This window comes from Armigeres subalbatus, chromosome 3, assembly GCF_024139115.2.
Source record: "Armigeres subalbatus isolate Guangzhou_Male chromosome 3, GZ_Asu_2, whole genome shotgun sequence".
Lineage (NCBI taxonomy): Eukaryota > Metazoa > Arthropoda > Insecta > Diptera > Culicidae > Armigeres > Armigeres subalbatus.
This window is the reverse complement of record NC_085141.1, coordinates 152,222,527-152,240,181: the sequence shown is the minus strand read 5'-3', so window position 1 is coordinate 152,240,181 and position 17,655 is coordinate 152,222,527. Positions and strand designations below refer to the sequence as shown.

At 36.8% G+C, this 17,655-nt stretch overlaps 3 long non-coding RNA genes across 3 annotated transcripts; 1 reads left to right on the top strand and 2 right to left on the bottom strand.

Annotated features, from left to right (window-relative positions):
* Window positions 1–2,056: 2,056 nt before the first annotated feature.
* On the bottom strand, window positions 2,057–2,786 carry LOC134219183 (uncharacterized). Its single transcript, XR_009981507.1, has 3 exons — window positions 2,690–2,786; window positions 2,490–2,618; window positions 2,057–2,407 (listed from the first exon to the last, which is right to left on the bottom strand). It is a non-coding gene; the product is annotated as an uncharacterized LOC134219183 (long non-coding RNA).
* A 1,262-nt stretch (window positions 2,787–4,048) lies between these two features.
* On the top strand, window positions 4,049–5,249 carry LOC134224961 (uncharacterized). The gene is made up of 4 exons (XR_009983121.1): window positions 4,049–4,605; window positions 4,664–4,807; window positions 4,871–4,968; window positions 5,037–5,249. It is a non-coding gene; the product is annotated as an uncharacterized LOC134224961 (long non-coding RNA).
* Window positions 5,250–5,856: 607 nt separating this feature from the next.
* LOC134227460 (uncharacterized) lies at window positions 5,857–7,222 on the bottom strand. The gene is made up of 4 exons (XR_009983683.1): window positions 6,967–7,222; window positions 6,792–6,893; window positions 6,438–6,678; window positions 5,857–6,285 (listed from the first exon to the last, which is right to left on the bottom strand). It is a non-coding gene; the product is annotated as an uncharacterized LOC134227460 (long non-coding RNA).
* Window positions 7,223–17,655: the final 10,433 nt, after the last annotated feature.

The window sequence follows — 17,655 nt, the reverse complement described above, 5'->3', positions numbered from 1 at the left end:
ATAGCCTAGTATAAAAAGTATACTGTCAAATATCAAAATATATACTAAGGCTGATTTGCGCTTGTTTATTAAAAATTGCATTATAATTTCTCTGAATAGTTTGAAGAGACATGTTTTTCATTGCTGCAATTAAATTGAAGTTCTGCAGCGTATCATAATTTTCGAACGTAAGTTTAACAATATAGTTCTAGTGCGAATAATACTCGGTGAGTGAGTTGATCGAGTAAATTAAACATGCGTAATTTCCCATTACAGTTGCTTCTAGACAAAAATTGTCACCACAGGATGTCAGGACAAAATCGGAATTCTTTACCCGGAATCATTGTATTCGAGGCTGGTTAAACCAAAACTATGAGTTTTTTCCGTGACCGACGCGGATTGATGCCGAATCAAAAATTAGCACCTGGTTCAAACAAGTGGCAAAATCCACCGAGAAAGCTATCAGGTGGCGGAGCGTAAAACCTAATCTGATCGGCCAGAGGTCAAAAGGAAACTCAGAGTTTTCCCCCAAGCAGACGGCACTGGAGCCAGACCAGAAGAGAACATTTTTAGGTGATAATGCGCTGTACTCGAGGGACATGGTTCTCAGTGGAGTAGACCTAGTGTACAACATGTGTCCACTACGAAGGACCCGAGGATTCTGGTTATCTGAAACGATTTAACCAAGTTTAACGGTGGCGTCAATTGAGACCGTTTGATAGATACCGTAGATCTGATTGTGCTGATAAATGTCTTTGTTGCGTAACAGATGCAGTATGGGATTGGTATCATCGATTTTTCGGGAATTCGACGTGGACACAATAATCGTATTTGCCGATCAATATAAATTATTCCCGTTTAAAAATTATAAAGTCAGTAAACTTCTGATCTAATTTAATGTAATAGGTTAAATAATAAAAGTTTGATTTGAAAAAATTGAAACAATTTTTTTTTATTTTTATTTTTTTTGGCCAATCAAAAACAAAACCAAAATTATTAAAACGCTGTTATTCTATTTCCATTTACTGGAATGTTATACTATGCGCTAATAAATTCAATTTATACTATCTCCGCATTGTTCACGCTTAAACTAATGCGGGGTCAACCAGGCGAATAGCCAGTTAGTATGACTTTTAATCCATTTAGTATTTATTTATTTCTGAGTGTATGATACAGTAAACTCCACCCACCCCCCTGGCGTCCTATACTATCACAAGGGGTTTGACAATAGCCACCATGTCCACGGACGGTAGCTCATTACCGTCCGTTGTTATTGTACGAAAATAAACAACATGGTTTTGTTTACTATTTGTTTTGGTTAAATCTGAAAATTGTTTTCAAAATAATTTGCAAGAATTACATCTTTGACCATGGGAATTATGTTATTTGATGATAAAATATAATAAACTTACGAATTGGAGTGAATCGACAGGTGAAATCGAACGCTACACGAAATCATATTTCGTAACTTGTTCTCCGCTCCGAATCAAACAAAAAGTTTTATTGTTTATACTGTGGTGAGCATCACAGTTGAAATGGTCCGGGGATGCAAATCGAACAACATTCATTAGTGAAATTGAAATGAAATAAATGGTACGCGGAAAGATGTTTTAGGATTATATTTAAATGCCCATAAAAGCTGGTATTATTTTCGATCAAATTAAAAATGTGTAGCCACCAATATTGTAGATAAGATCTAGTTGCTTGTAAACGCACGATTCGGGAGAAGTACTTTTCAAAATGTATGCTTGACATATTCATGAAGATGTTCGCTACGCTGAGAAGCATCTCTTGCCACGGGGTTGACTAAAAGATATTTTAGTTACTAGATAAAGATTGTCGCTACTGTTCCCTTTGTTCTGCTGTCCGAAACATGTGTGGTACATACCTGTCAAATCGTATGGATTTTCCTTCTTTGACATTTAGCTCCCCTATCCTCGCCAGCAAAAGATGTTCCGGACAGCGACGACAGCGACAATCTTTATCTAGTACACGCAGAAAAAACTATTTTAAAAACAATAATATTTGACATAAATTCAAAAAGAATTTCGCATTGTTTTGGCGGTAATAAGAATTATTGTAGTTTCAACAATCCATTATTGTTGTTTTCAAAAGAGCTCCGTAAGCTCGAACTTTATAAAGCTCTTATGAAAGCTTCGATCGTTAAAATAGTATTGTTGATTCAACAAGAGATCTGTTTGATTCAACAAGAGATTGATGTTTGATTCAAAAGTCATATTTTTTTTAATTAAATAGATTTTCTTTTTGTTTATTTTGATAGATTTTAATAATCATTTATGTATTATGTTAATTTTTAAATTTTCAAATATCTAGAGTCTATAAATTTTACAATATTTTTTCACTTTTTTTTGCTTATAATTTCCACCTCAGTGCCATAAGGATAGGGAAGGAACCAACATTCGCCAAGCTGAAAAAACATTTTTTGCATTTGTAATAAGGAACATAATACACATAATTAATTTGCTTGATTGTGAAGTTATTTCACTTACCTTTTTAACACGCATTGAACGATTTTTTATTTGTTAATTCCTAATGCATTTAGGGGTCTTCAGTTGGCCTTGCGAGCAAAGGCGTAGAATTCCGCCACTGAAAAATAGTTTCTCCAGACCTTCAAATTGCTGCAATAGTAAAAGAAATAAGCAGATTTAAACATTTTCCTGCATTGCTAGAAAAAATATACAAAACGTACCTTGATATATGGAAAATATCCCTCGCAATCACTAGAAAAAATTCGAAATTTTTACAAATTTTGTCACGCGATTGTTTACACTGTCACTCATTGTCACTAAAATCAAGTCGAACATTTCAGAATGCCTATATTTTTTTTTCGAAACATATTATATTTTATCATCTTATGTTTGATGGGTAATTGATTAGACTACGGCTACAGAGCAAAAATATGTTCGATATTTCTGTAAGAACCATACCGCGAATCGCCACTGAATCTGTTGGCACCCCGCCCCAATATAGATCGTAAATCGAAACATTCACACTTAAATTATTTTGTAGACCTCGGCAAAATTTTTGCCGAGATTCCAACAGCCGAGACTTCGGTAACATCTTCTACTGAAATTCGGTAATTTCCTTACCGAAATTCCGTCAATATTTTGCCGAAATTCGGCAAAGTTCATTTTTTGCCGAGATCTCGGCAACGATTACCGATCACTCAGTAAAGTTTACCGAAATCTCGGCAAAATTTTTACCGAAATTCGTCTAAACTATTACCAATATCTCGGCTGTTGGATTCTCGGCAATCGGTAAACTTAAAATTTTAAGTGTGTATGACAGAAAATGTATTTTGCGCGGTAGAATCATTAATGTCAGTGCTAATTTAGGATAATAAGGGGCCCTCTTAGCCGTGCGGTGAGACGCGCGGCTATAAAAGAAGACCATGCTGAGGGTGGCTGGGTTCGATTCCCGGTGCCGGTCTAGGCAATTTTCGGATTGGAAATGGTCTCGACTTCCCTGGGCATAAAAGTATCATCGTGTTAGTCTCATGATATACGAATGCAAAAATGGTAACTTGGCTTAGAAACCTCGCAGTTAATAATTGTGGAAGTGCTTTTGATGAACACTAAGCTGCGAGGCGGCTCTGTCCCAGTATGGGGATGTAATGCCAATAAGAAGAAGAAAGAAGAAGAATTTTCACTGGCTTGGAAGTGCTTCTTCGTTTCCAATATGGCTATCATTAATACCGTTAAGAGAAATGCTGCTCTTTCAAGTAACATTTTTAGTTTTATTACGGCGATGAAAACCATTATTTGCTCTACATGAATTTTATAAAACCAGCATAAAACTAAAATGCTACTGGGGTTATTAAACACCGTTATAAACACTTTGCGAACCAATTATTATTATTGAGCTTATTGACACTTCCCACATAAAGGATACAAATCATTATAATTTTGGAAAATATTATCTATTTTTTACACAAAAACGTACATGGCCAGCCGACATATAGAATTGTATTTTTTTCGATCAGTTGTCAAATCTCCTGTATATAATGCCAACTAACAACCTTTTTTTTAACTCAATTGATTTGAATTGACTGGCAAAAAGGTAAACATGTTCAACTTTCTTTTAATTCAAGTGAGCTGTAAGAAGGCGTTTGAGCGTTCAATTCAAGCGACTTGTCTAATTCACTCGCCTTGTCTTAAATTAGCACTGACATCTAAAATGCATTACAAACGTTACAACCATTGAACGGTTTAGTGCAATTTTATATCAAAGAAATCATGGTCAAAAACTTCCACAAATAAATACCTACACTCAAATTAAACGGCTGATAAATTATATGTGCAGAAACCACATAGATTACGGGAGCAATTCCAAATTCCAATTCTAAGTGCAGCTAATAAAATTTATGTACAAATAATAATAATTATTAGAGGCTCAAATATAGTACATTATGCGTAATATGAGTTTGTAGTGCACAACATAAACAAGATATTACTCATTGGCAGTTGAAAATCAACTCGAATAACGAAAATGTTTCTCTGCAACTGATTTACGAAAACTTAAGAAATGGAAATATTCAAGGAAAAACTCTTCAAATACTGATTAAGATAACTGAGTTTACCTGCGCAGTTATTCAACGATTTTAAGGTAAATATTTGTAGACGGAATACATTACTTTCTCAAATATTTCACAGCAGTGATCTAGTATTTCAGACCTTAACTGTAAATCGCAAATCGGTTCGGAACAGTAACAACATACGAGTTGGTGGGAGACTCATAGTCTTCCAGTTTGAGCTGCAGATTGCATTGTATAATGAACTGGACAAGCAAATCACAACTAGCCGGAAAAGTAACGAAAAAGTTTTAAGTTGCCATAATTAAACGCACAGTTAAACTTAATGAAAAATTGCAGTGATTCGTCTTTATAACCTCTACCATGTCCGGGTCAGGTCAACGAAAGGTCTACTGATCACTGGGAAGAACAAAACCCGCTGATGCAGCAAGAAAAAGGTTTGTATAGCATAATTTATGGTGCCGCTTGTTTTGAAACTTAACTGGAAAATGCATTCAATTTGCAGGGCTCAAGGTAACACCCATCCACAGCAAGTTGAAGAATGCAGTATCTCCGTGTGCTTCGGAACTATTTCCTGCACTCATCTAGAATATGTATTGATATTTTGGCTATAGCTTTATACGTTTTATCTACCATAAGAACAAAGAAATCGATTATTTAATAAAAGTAAAGAAACCATGAAAATGAAAAGTATTTTAAACCCAAGACAGTGATTCAAACCAAATTGATAAATATGTGCAATGCTAATGAAAACACGCCGGAAATATCGAAATATATTTTAAGTGCGGAGCTATTGAAAATTGCAATACTTTTGCACATACAATTTATGATGATCATATCCGAAATAAACCATTATTGTCGCACATACTTTGTAAAAGTGAAGGTAACTGATCAAATTCTATGTGCGAAAAACTTATATTCAATAAGCATTTTATTCTGAGTGTACTGAGGATCTTTTCAAATGTGTGAATTGACATAACTTGAGCTTTCTCAAAAGCTCATTTCAAACAGTATTGTTGAAACAATAATATTTCGTTATTGATATTATGTTACCAAATCTTGTTAAAAACAATAAATATTTTGTCATATTTTTCAATTAAAATGTTAACAGTTAAAAACAACAATCCCATTTTTTAATTCAATGTTAACAGTTTTCTGTCCGTGTAACTAAAATATCTTTTGGTTGACTCCACCCAAATATGGGTGAATCAAGTACCCATAAATAGGTAAAGTGAACTAAGCGTGTACAATACGCGCTCGTTATTCTGCTACACAGAAAGAAAAACCATTAATGAAATTAAAAAAACCATTGGTTAAAATAAAAAGTTGCTTTGGTTCTTTTTCGTAGAGAGTTGCGTATGTTTAAAATGAAAGTGCAACAATTTTCACGCCAACGATGGTTCAAAAGTGACATGCCACATGCCACATTAAAAGTTCGAACTTTCAAAACAAAACTGTACAACTGTCAGATCCATAAATGATCACACTGTTGAAAACAAAGTGGAATATTTTCATTTAGAAAGTGGATTTCATTTTGCTTCAAAAGGAACCTCCCACCCCTCACCAACCAGTCTTTTTTCATTACATTAATTCAACCATTGCAAATGTTTACCTAATTTATCCTTTTTATTTCATAATTTCAATCTACTTCTTTCTTAATTTAGGAGCTCTTAAAACTCGCCCAAAGCGATCATCTTCACTCGTCAGGATGCGTTTCGTGGCATGTAGAAACTGCGAATATAGTTGCCATTTATCTGTAGGAAAAGAAATATCACATAAGAACCATGTCTTGCGCCGATTTCCACCAGAAAAAGAAGCGCCAAATTTCTTTCTAATTCGGAGTTCGGCGCTGCTTGTACTAGGAACTTTTCGTGTTACCGTGTTTTGTTTAAAAATTATGACTTACCTGCCGGTGAGATAGCCCAGCCGCACCCAGCAATGACAATACAATCACGTTGGCTAGGCATTTTTATGCAACGGAGTTTCTCCGTCCCACTGCGATTTAGTGCGCTTATCGTATCCGGTTTAGCGTCATTTAAACATAATTTTGAATCCGTCTAAAATGGCCTGTTGGATTTGATTTCCCAGAAATCTTCGAATCTCCTAATCCGATGAAATCGAGTTGCTCCACTTTGCACGTCAGTAATCTGAAAATGAAAAACAAGGGAAACTATTTATTTTCGTGAAAATTTATGCAAAATCTATGGCATCGCAACATCGTAATTGGCCAATAGCGAAAATAATCTGTAAAGTCAATTACAAGCAAGAGTTCCAGTGGAAGCACCATCTTTGCACATTTGTTTGATGTTCCAGGTTTGGCAAAGCTGGAGCATATCGATGGCGTATTTCGAGTTATACAAAGCTAAATGAAATGATGGATAATTGTAGGAAATGAGATTATTCGTTGTAAATAATATTTAAGAGCACAAACTTACGATCAATAGCAGGATCAATGTGATTAGTTGCGAAAAAACCGCGGTCCGCGGAGTAAAAGAGATTTTACGTGCTTTTTCTGCAATTAACTTTCAATTAATTCACCGTGCGCAAGAGAAGATAAAAATAATTCAAATCCACTCTTTCTGTCATACAGCAAAAATATTTTGTTGTTTCGTTGTCGATGTGACACTTTTACAGTTTTTGCCTTTCTCGTACAACAAAGTTGTACCAGAAAGGCTTTCATTTCACTCCCAAAACGTACTTTTTATAGAGCGCTTGTAGAACCATAGTATTATATACCATTCGATTCAGCTCGACAAACTGAGCAAATGTCTGTCTGTCCGTGTGTGTGTCCGTGTGTGTGTGTATGTGTGTGCACATTGAAACATTAGCCAATTTTTCTAGTACTAAACCTGAATCGATTTTGCTACAGCAAGTTGCATTCGATGGGGAATGTTTTCTTCTTGTTCACTATTGAGTTTCATAATGATGGCGCTTCTCAAAAAATAGTAAATATTCAAAGAGTTATGAGACATCATTATTTCGTAACAAATAAGCTATCGATTTTCTAGGTTATGTTCTCCCAAGACACAATTTATTCGAAACCGGCACACTGCACAGAGAAAAAAAAAGTTGGGATTCCAACATTTTCTAGTTTTATTTTGAAAGTTAGGAAAATTTGGTAAATCTGAATGCTGAAATGTTTAATTTAAAAGTAAAATTTTTGATTTGATGTTTTCTTTCTCAGTGTAAAATTGTTGTTTTTACAGTGAGAGCACTCAAAATAAACTTATGAAACTATTAATCTTTATTTTACATTTCGTTGTTCTGGCAACACAGACAATATAAAATAATGTAACTGGCAGCTCTCGAAGTTCTATCAAAACTAAAACTTGAAAACAAAAGAAGAGATTTTTAGTAAATTGCGATCTATTGGCATTGATTGGCAAGTAAGTTCTAATTTGCATGTGTTTTTATTAAAATAAAACAATTTTCGATATAATTATCATGGACAATCATGTTTTTTCAGACGGCACCAAGACTAAACGGATCTGAGAAAGCTTCCGCAAACACCCAATAATCATGTGCTGTAACAGCCGCCGAGGAGAGATGACGCAAGGCAAGCGAATTAGAGGCATTTCCTGCAGGAAGTTCATAGGAAATTTGGCAGTGAAAACGCCAAGTGGACTGGCCAATGTCATCTATGCGATTGCAAAGCGAATCACGTACTTTTCGACGAAGGTTTGGACGTGGAGCTCGAGGTGGACCCTACGGCCACCCGTACCCGGTTCGGATCTGCTGTCCAAAGTAATGGATTCCTGGGAGAATTTTGTTGACTAACCAAAAACAGTGAAACACTGAGCCGCGATCACGGCCATCCAGTACGCTATCCAAGGCGCTATCTTTGTAGAAAATAAATAAATATCAATAGTGTAAAAAAATATTTGCGTTTGATTTAAATTGAATGTGCCCAATAATTGTTGTTCTGAAAGTATCACAGTTAACTTTAATGCAAAAACATACATTTAGTTTTAAGAGGAAAATGTTATTCTGAAATGTAAAAACATATTTAGTTTTGAGAAGAAAATGTTATTTTGAAAAGTTGGCTCTTGTCAAAGTTCTCTTCGAAGTGACATTTTTGCAATTGTAGATTTAACAATCTTATACTTTCTACTGAAAATCACTAACTAATTTTCTTAATTTTACCAACGTTTCTTTTAATTTTACCAACGATTTTTTTTTGTGTGTGACAGCATAGAATACACAGCTTACACGGAAGAAAAAACTTCACAAAGAAACATAGAAACCCATTAATGAGTTAAAAAGTACCTATTTTAAGATTTCATGTATACACCTGGGTGCTGCGGATAGAGCCGCTTTTCTGCGCTCAAGCGAGTAGAGGGATATTTTGAAATCACTCCCATAAACAAAATTATTTTGCAGTTACTTGGCTGTCAAACATTTCCCGCTTTTCGAATTTCTCTTTCCACGCTGCTCGAGGGCGCACAAATGCGTTAGACTCTACATGACTTTATGATTGTTTACATACCAGGATCCCGGGAACACTTCCGGATGTGACCAATGTGCCCAAAACCTGTCAAGAACTCATCTGTTGAGCTTGTCTTCCAAAATCATGGAGTTTGATATGTCGCAAGATGGGTTTCGGTGCTAATCGAAATTTGTCCACTTCCTTGAGGGAACCAGGATCCCGGGAACACTTCCGGATGTGGCCAATGTGTCCAAAACCTCCCAAAAACTCATCTATTAGGATTCTCTTCCAAAACCATGAAGTTTGATATGTCGCAAGACTGGGTTGTGTTCACTTGAAAAGTGTCCACCACCCCAGGGATACCCCAGGGAACCAGGTTCCCGGAACATCCGGAACCATGTCCTGGTGATTCAAATGTATCAAAACTAACTTCTGATGCTGGTCAATGATGATTGACCACGTTTGCATCAGCATTCTGGTCACTTTCGTTCATTTATCTATGGTTTAAAAAAAAATGACCCGTTTTTGACTGCATCTGACCCAGGATCCCCCCTTAATAAATCCGGCCGGATTGGCACCATGGTCAAATCAAGTCATGTACCAAAAAATAGACATGATAACGTTTCTTCCCTGAAAATTTCATGGCAATCGGAAGAAAAATGAGCCTACACGGGTTATTTCAATTTTGATTTCTAGGTCAGACCGAAACGGGTTAATAATACAACCGCTTGGCGGCGCTAGTATATTGGAAATAGCCTGATAGGTCAGGTATCTCAAAATATATAATTAATAGAATATTGCCGCCTTCTACAAAGTTGTTCGGGTGGTCAAAACCATTATGACCAACGCAGGTTTAGATTAAGATATAACCGCTTGGTGGCGCTAGTGTATAAGAAATAACCTGCTAGGTTAGACATTTTTAGAATATTGAAATTTTTAGAATATTGCCGTATTCCACAAAGTTGTTCGGGTGGTGAAAACCGTCATGATGCAAGCAAGTTTAGTTTTAAACACAATCGCTTAGCGGCGCTAGTGTATAAGAAATAAACTGATAGGGTAAATATCTCAAAATCTGGAATTTTCAGAATATTGCCGTATTCTACAAAGTAACTTGCCATAAGCGAGGCCATAAGACGAGTTCGTGCAATTCCATTTAATTCCACCACTTGGTTGTACCTTTGACAGATACTTATTTCGACTTCTACAGTAAGGCCATCTTCAGTGTCTCGTACTTGACTCGATTCGACTCAACTCGAGCGCCAACGAGTATTGCGGTTTCAAACTAAACTTCTGGTTTTGACTACCCTTTTAATTCTTAGAGCAAGATTACCGGTGGTGAGTTTAAGCCGTTTGGCAGCGCAGTATCATTACTTGACACTTTACCGGTCGCTACTAAACGCGCTGCTATAACAGTAGCGCGACTGATAGGTGACCAAATTTGGTAGCGCGATAAGAGCGCTGCTATTTGATGAATTGTCAACTGTCAAACGTCACCGGTACGGAATACAGTAACCAAATTGAAAGCCGAAAATAGTGACCGATACGGAAACGAGTGACGAAACTAAAATGAAAGCGCTGCGCGGGTGATTAAAATGCTCGCGACCGATAATGATGCTCTTACATAATAACCCAACTAACAGATAATTCGGATACCTTTGTAGAAGATGGCCACTTTCTAACTCTAACGGATTTAGAAATATTTAACCTAACAGGTTATTTCTCATACACTAGCGCCGCTATGCGTATGAATTCCAAACTAAACTAGTCTCCATCATAAATGTTATGCCTACCGGAACAACTTTGTAGAAGACAAAATCTTTCTAAGTCTTATAGATCTCGAGATATCCACCTCACTAAATTATTGCATATAAGCTAGCGCCACCTAGCAGATGTGTATCTAGCTAATCTGATAATCACAAAATGCATTACGCACACATTTATACTACAAAAGTTGGAGCGCGTTCTGAAAGATTTGAAAATAAATATAATTTTTTTCCTGATTTTATTTATTTCCGTGTTTGTCTCAATAGCAACCGGATATTCACCACCGGTGCGAAGCATGATTGCGCTTCAACAACCTTGATAGAAACAACCGGTGCGAGAACAAGTCCATAAATAAAATATGAACGCATTTCGTTCCTATACTAGACACTCATTTGGATACACATCGGTGGGGATCGTCTTAGTTGCGACCAGTTACGACCAAAACATTGTACTCTGCCTGACTGTACAGGAATACTTAATATGAGTATATTATGTATACATATGTTAAATCCACCCCTTAAAGACACTTAAAAAATCAATTCCGTCAAGAAAAAGTTTTTGTTAGAAAAATTTTTTTCCCTTCAAAGTGCCCAGCTTGCGATGTATGGACGGTTGGTAGGGAACATAATCACCTATCTTGAGACAAAATTTCGTCCAAATCGAAAAGGGCGTTTTTTTGCAAATCGACTTTTAATTTTTTAAATCGATTTTTTTTAGTGTAGGGCTGGGTGGTGCGAATAGAATCGATTTGGTTGTCAAACTGAAGCCAAAATTTTCTATTGTGCCGGAGCCAAACATTGAAGATTGTGGTTATGTTCGTTTCTGATCTAATATTGAGAAGTATTGTTATTATTTGGGGAAAAAAAGAAAATAAACTTTGTTTGAGTTTTGTATTCTTTGTAACAAATATTCTCACATTATATTCCGGGTGGATAATTAGTAGGAATGCAACTAAAAAGCACTCTTTACGAAATTCCACGAGATTCAGCATTTGGTTAAAACATGAATGTATGTAAACAATCATAAAGTCATGTAGAGTCTAACGCATTTGTGCGCCCTCGAGCAGCGTGGAAAGAGAAATTCGAAAAGCGGGAAATGTTTGACAGCCAAGTAACTGCAAAATAATTTTGTTTATGGGAGTGATTTCAAAATATCCCTCTACTCGCTTGAGCGCAGAAAAGCGGCTCTATCCGCAGCACCCAGGTGTAGGGTTCAATTTTGAGTTTTTCAAAAAGTTTTATTAGAAAGTTTGACTGATTTTGCGATAGTCACCCATACAACACTTTTTTGTAGGAAGGGTCGTTTTTCGATTATATCCATTTGAAAAAATCAGTAAAAACAAGTTTGACCCTTTTCAAAAGATAGTCTGAATCAAATTTGAATAAACTAAGTATGCACTTTTCTTTTAACTGCACTTCTTAAATATTGACCAATAAATTTACAAAAAGTCAACTTAAACACTCAGAACACTTGCAAGTTCCCAAAAGTTCTATTTTGGCTTTACGCATTTTATTACATTTCCGCATAACTTTTCAAAAGGACCTAAGTAAATTTTGTCATGAATTCTCGCTTAACTTTTCAAAAGGACGTAAGTAACATTTTTTTCATGAATTAATTTGAATACTGCAATCAATATTGTGATTCTCGAGATATTATAGCATTTTGCTCATTCACCTCTGCCTCGCTTAGTTGTGCGCCGCTAAGGTATTGTGTCATATTATGGTACTTTACTCAATTTAAGTGTAGAATATTACATCACAAATTAAACATAATTGCACTACTAATATCCACTTAAACAATATCCTGAACGCAACACAGGCGAAAGAAAAGCAAAAACTACTAAACCTCGAACAATTTCACTTAAAAATATCTTTTCGTAAAGGGACGACAATATGCTACATACCTTACAAGCGAATGTGGAAAAGCTTACCGAAAGCTCACATCTATTTGACATTGGTTTATTTACTTTTTGCATGGCGCACAACTCGGCACATGGGACCCGGCGCGTAACTGGTGAGCCAGTATGCTAATTTTAGAAAAGAATCGCAATAGCTTTCATGTTGTTCTGTTGATTGCAGTACTCAAATTAATTCATGAAAAAAATGTTACTTAGGTCCTTTTGATAAATTATGCGAGATCTATAGTACAGCAGAAAGTCCATTGCTGATAAACGTTCATTTCGAACAATACACCGCAGATTGCTGGGTAATTTTTTTTTGACATATACTCTGTCTCGCTCAAACCAACAGCGAATAATCTAGCGACTACTTTAACGAACTATTTAAGGAACAGCTACTTTAACCGACCGTGTCCATTTAGCAAGTACGGTGTTGAACATAATCTGGAGATTAAAATAACACTTAATAAAGTTTAAAAAAAAACGAACAGTGGGTAATGTCTGTGACATAACCGCTAAGTGGACGTAGGACTTGACTTGACCATGCCTTTAAGATACATAATATGTCCAAATTTCTCACATCAACTATTTTGGATAAATAATCGGCGTTGCATACCATTCGTTGGCAAAATCTTCTCATCAAACCGACACAGAAATCAAATCTACCTCGAACAAGAATCATCAAAAACAATTCAGGAAGTATCTGTCCGGTCACGGAATATTAGCCTCGACAGTGGCAACCTTCCCACTGAAGGACTTCCTGAAATAAGCCACAAGTTGGCCCAGCAGGGGATGTAGGGCCTCCTAATCCGTGCGATAGCGACTGAAGGAGAACATTATTTTTAACTCTTATGGCCTTGAACAAGACTGTTTGCTTCGGCTTAGTCCAAAAAGTAAGAAAACGATCTTTTCAAATAACCGCGAATTTCTAGTGGTGGTATAAAAAAGACTGAATGCTCTGCGAGCGAATGCACTTTTCTTTTATACCTTATTTTGAATCTTCTCTGCTTCCCAATTGGTGGGCCAATCAGCCAGTTTCTTTTATCCCGCTTCTTTGTCAGCCAAAGCGTCATCATCATCAACGCGTTCGAGAAGGGCTTCTTCTTTTTTACGCTTGTTGCTCGCTGCTGGCGTCTATTTCCTAACGGGACTTTTCGCTTGATACATGCCAATAAGCCGGGCAAGCGAGCTTAGAATTGCAGTTCAGGTGAGAAGTACGTGTTCTTTTCTGAGACAACATTGTTAGTAGTAGATGGAAGGAAACACTCGGACATGGGATTTCGAGTGATAAGATTTAGAATTGGTCATGGGACGATCATTCAGTCACGTTCGCTTTGTGTGCGGTCAGTATCAAACAATGTTTATCTAGATATTTCTTGATCAATGCCAAAAAATCCAACATTTGATGAAAAATCGATTGATATTTTATTTATGTTTGAGCTGTTATCGGTGTTTTTTTTTATTCCAAATATCCAAATATTATGTGAGAGATTTGGACATCTCATGTTTTTTTTAGGCATGGTCAAGCGAAGTCCTTCGTCCACTTCGCGGTTAAATCAGAAAAATTATCCACTGTTAGTTTTGACGCTATTTATGAAAATCACGCATAAAATTTTATCTCTAGAATATTGGATTTGGCACCCAAGTACAATTTCTATCCCGAAGGGTATTGAAAGCTTTGATATTGGTCTCTATTATTGGCTCTCTGAAGAACCGTTTGTGTTTTGGACATACATGATGCATCATGTGGCTTTTCTTCAGCCTGTCTCGGCTCATCACCGATGGCGGCCGGTCTCGGCTCGACTCTGCTGCTGCTGCCGGTATCTGCTCAGCATTGCTGCTTTGTCGGGTCTGTAGGGTGGACTGCTGCTGTACTGGCTAGGTTTCGGCTGATGATGGTGGCTTCGATGGTGTCAAGCCGAAAAAGCGGACGGTGCAGACTTCATTCCCTGCTAAAAGATGTGAGTGCTGTTCAATCGATGGTGCGGTTGCTTCGCTTGTCCCGGTCAGAATGAAAGGAAAAAATCGCGTTGCGCTATTTTATGGCTTCTCGGCAGACCCAGCGGCTGCTCATTCGCTGGTGTCTGCACCAATGAGAACGTGGTAATGGAATAATGCAAGAATTATGCGGTACCCATATTTATAGGTTCCCTTGATCTCAATGTTTTTCATTGAAAACAATTTCATGCCTATTGAAACAAGTTTTTCGGGTATTATCAAGCATAGACATGAAAGGCATACTTGAAATCTGTCGATTGAGGGGCTTACCGCAGAGATTCGTCCATTGAGAAGAACGCTATTAACGTTTAAAATCTTTCAACACAGCGTAACGCGGTCGATTTGAATTTTTTTGAATGACACCCGGTATAGTAACGAGAGACGTAAGTCCTACGTTAAAACTTAGCAAGTAACCGCACAATATTGAGTAAAACAAATTAAGGGTGTAGCATTTCTGCATGCGGTGAATAAATTTCGCACCGTGTATATAACTGACAGCATGAATGTTTGTGTTGCTTCTTTCGTGCTTTATTGATGATGCTAACCTCTCAAGCAAAGTTTTCCAAAGCTTCAAATGTGGAACATGAAAACTAATGGACGAACACACACGCGCTAGAGACCCGAAGCCGATGACTTCAGCCGCTCGCCTCAACACAGCTGTAAAAGTTTCGTCGTTGGAAATAAAAATCGCATACCTACGTACATGCTATCTCGTGCGCTCGTTACGTTTGCTGCCATTTTGTTTCATGCTTTGGAAGGAAAGAAGAGGCGTGTCATTAAGGCTAACTGCTTTTTGGTTTGGGTGGTTTGGTTGGTTTGGGTGGAATGATGGTGTAGTTTGGGCATATGGGTGATTTGAACATAACTTTCGTTTTCATACACCTCCTTATTTCCATATTAGAGCAAGATTACCGGTGGTGAGTTTAAGCCGTTTGGCAGCGCAGTATCGTTACTTGACACTTTACCGGTCGCTACTAAACGCGCTGCTATAACAGTAGCGCGACTGACAGGTGACCAAATTTGGTAGCGCGATAAGAGCGCTGCTATTTGATGTACTGTCATATGTCAAACGTCACCGGTACAGAATACAGCAACCAAATTGAGAGCCGAAATTAGTGACCGATACGGAAACGAGTGACGAAACTAAAATGAAAGCGCTACGCGGGTGATTAAAATGCTCGCGACCGGTAATGATGCTCTTATGCGGCTTTTTTTTCATTCATATTTATGTGAATTGTTGGTTTCATTTTCCCAAATGTACTTGTTCAATTATTACACAAAGGGATGCAAAATCAATGTATGACATACAACTATGTAGTATTATTGAACTTTAATATTACATTGGTGAAAAAACACTACGTGGGAATCAGGAAAGTTGGAAACATATCGAATTTTAATCCATATGTATTTTTCAAAACGGAAAACACGCCGTTGCGCTAATCATTGTATTTACTATCGCTAATCATTGTACTACCGCACGATCGCATATTTGTAACATATGCATTTTTTCCTTTCTCGTACAACAAAGTTGTACCGAACGGCTATATGATTGCTAAAAAAACTTGATAAAAGGCCCGGAGACCCATAGTGTTATATACCGATCGACTCAGCTCGACAAACTGAGGTGACGTCTGTTTTTTTGTGTATGTGTGTGTGTATGTGTACAAATTTTGTAGGCACACTTTTTAGAACTTAGAATTATCCGATTTACTCGCAACAAGTTGCATTCGACGGGGAATTGTTTGCTATTGGAAATGGGCCCGATCATTGCTTTTCGGAATTATTGAAAAATCATTGTTTTTCCCCAAAGGTCCCCCTTGAAAATTCAAAGAACAATTTTTTTTGAATGGTGGCAAGGCAAAAATATTAAAAATGATCGAAAAAATGTGATCTATTCCCCCAAAGAGCTTTTTTGACCTTTCTAATGTGATTTTTTCAATATATTTTATAATGCACGAGAAAGGCATCATCACTGCTAGGTGGATTAATCTGGGTTTTTAATATGGGATGAAAACATCAAAACATGGACATTGTTGTAGCATATAGACAAGAGTCACTAACCTGAAACAATGACTTCTTTCGCTTCCTCACTATATGTTCCACTTCCATTCGTAGAAAGAGCTCTAACGTCCCCTCTCCAGTGAGAATTATCTTTGAACAGTCCTGACTACTCCTTATTAATGGAATATTTGCGAGGAAAGTCAATGCTACGACGTCCGTTCTAATGAAACAACAATGTAGGTCGAAGTATTCCTTTCTCACCGACCCACAAATGGAAAACCTGCATGGAAATCGATCGGTAGCATTTTTGTAAATTTGGCACTTTTCTTGATTACCAATAGAATTTCTACTCAAACACTACTGCCCCAAACGCAATATAACGGAACGGCGATGGAAACGGCAAATTTGAGAGAAAGTATATGGGCTAACTGTCAAATTTTCCGCGTTCCGTTGTAAATATTGCGTTTGGGGCTTTAATGAGATAGAAGCAGATTTTTCCTGGAACATTATCATACACTGACAAAAATCCAATCATATCCATTATGTGTGGCACACATAAATTTTGACTATAGCATTTTCCACATAACGGCTATGTGAATTCGCATAGCATATATGTGGAAACACACATAACCGTTATTAACTAATAACCTTTATGTGGATTCTCCTATAGCGGGTGATTATTAACACACACATAAAATTTATTTGTAAATTTCTTTAGATTTTTGCCAATAAAAATGTGTGGATTTTTATTAGTGTATACTGAAAATATATCTGGAGTCTCTTTGGCTGGATTCTAATACACTTTTTTTTATATAGCGGACAGTAATAAAAGGTAGCAATTATCGCAAAACCCCCCGCATAATCTTGAACCATAATTGGACCATTTCACAGATAGGTCATAACAGTAAATTATATTAAACTCACTATTCTGTTTGTTGTTCATATGTATGATAAACTAACATCAACATATACCGTTTTCACAATATGTCATGCTATTATTGGCAATTGTACCATATGAGTAATAGGCGGTTAAGTATA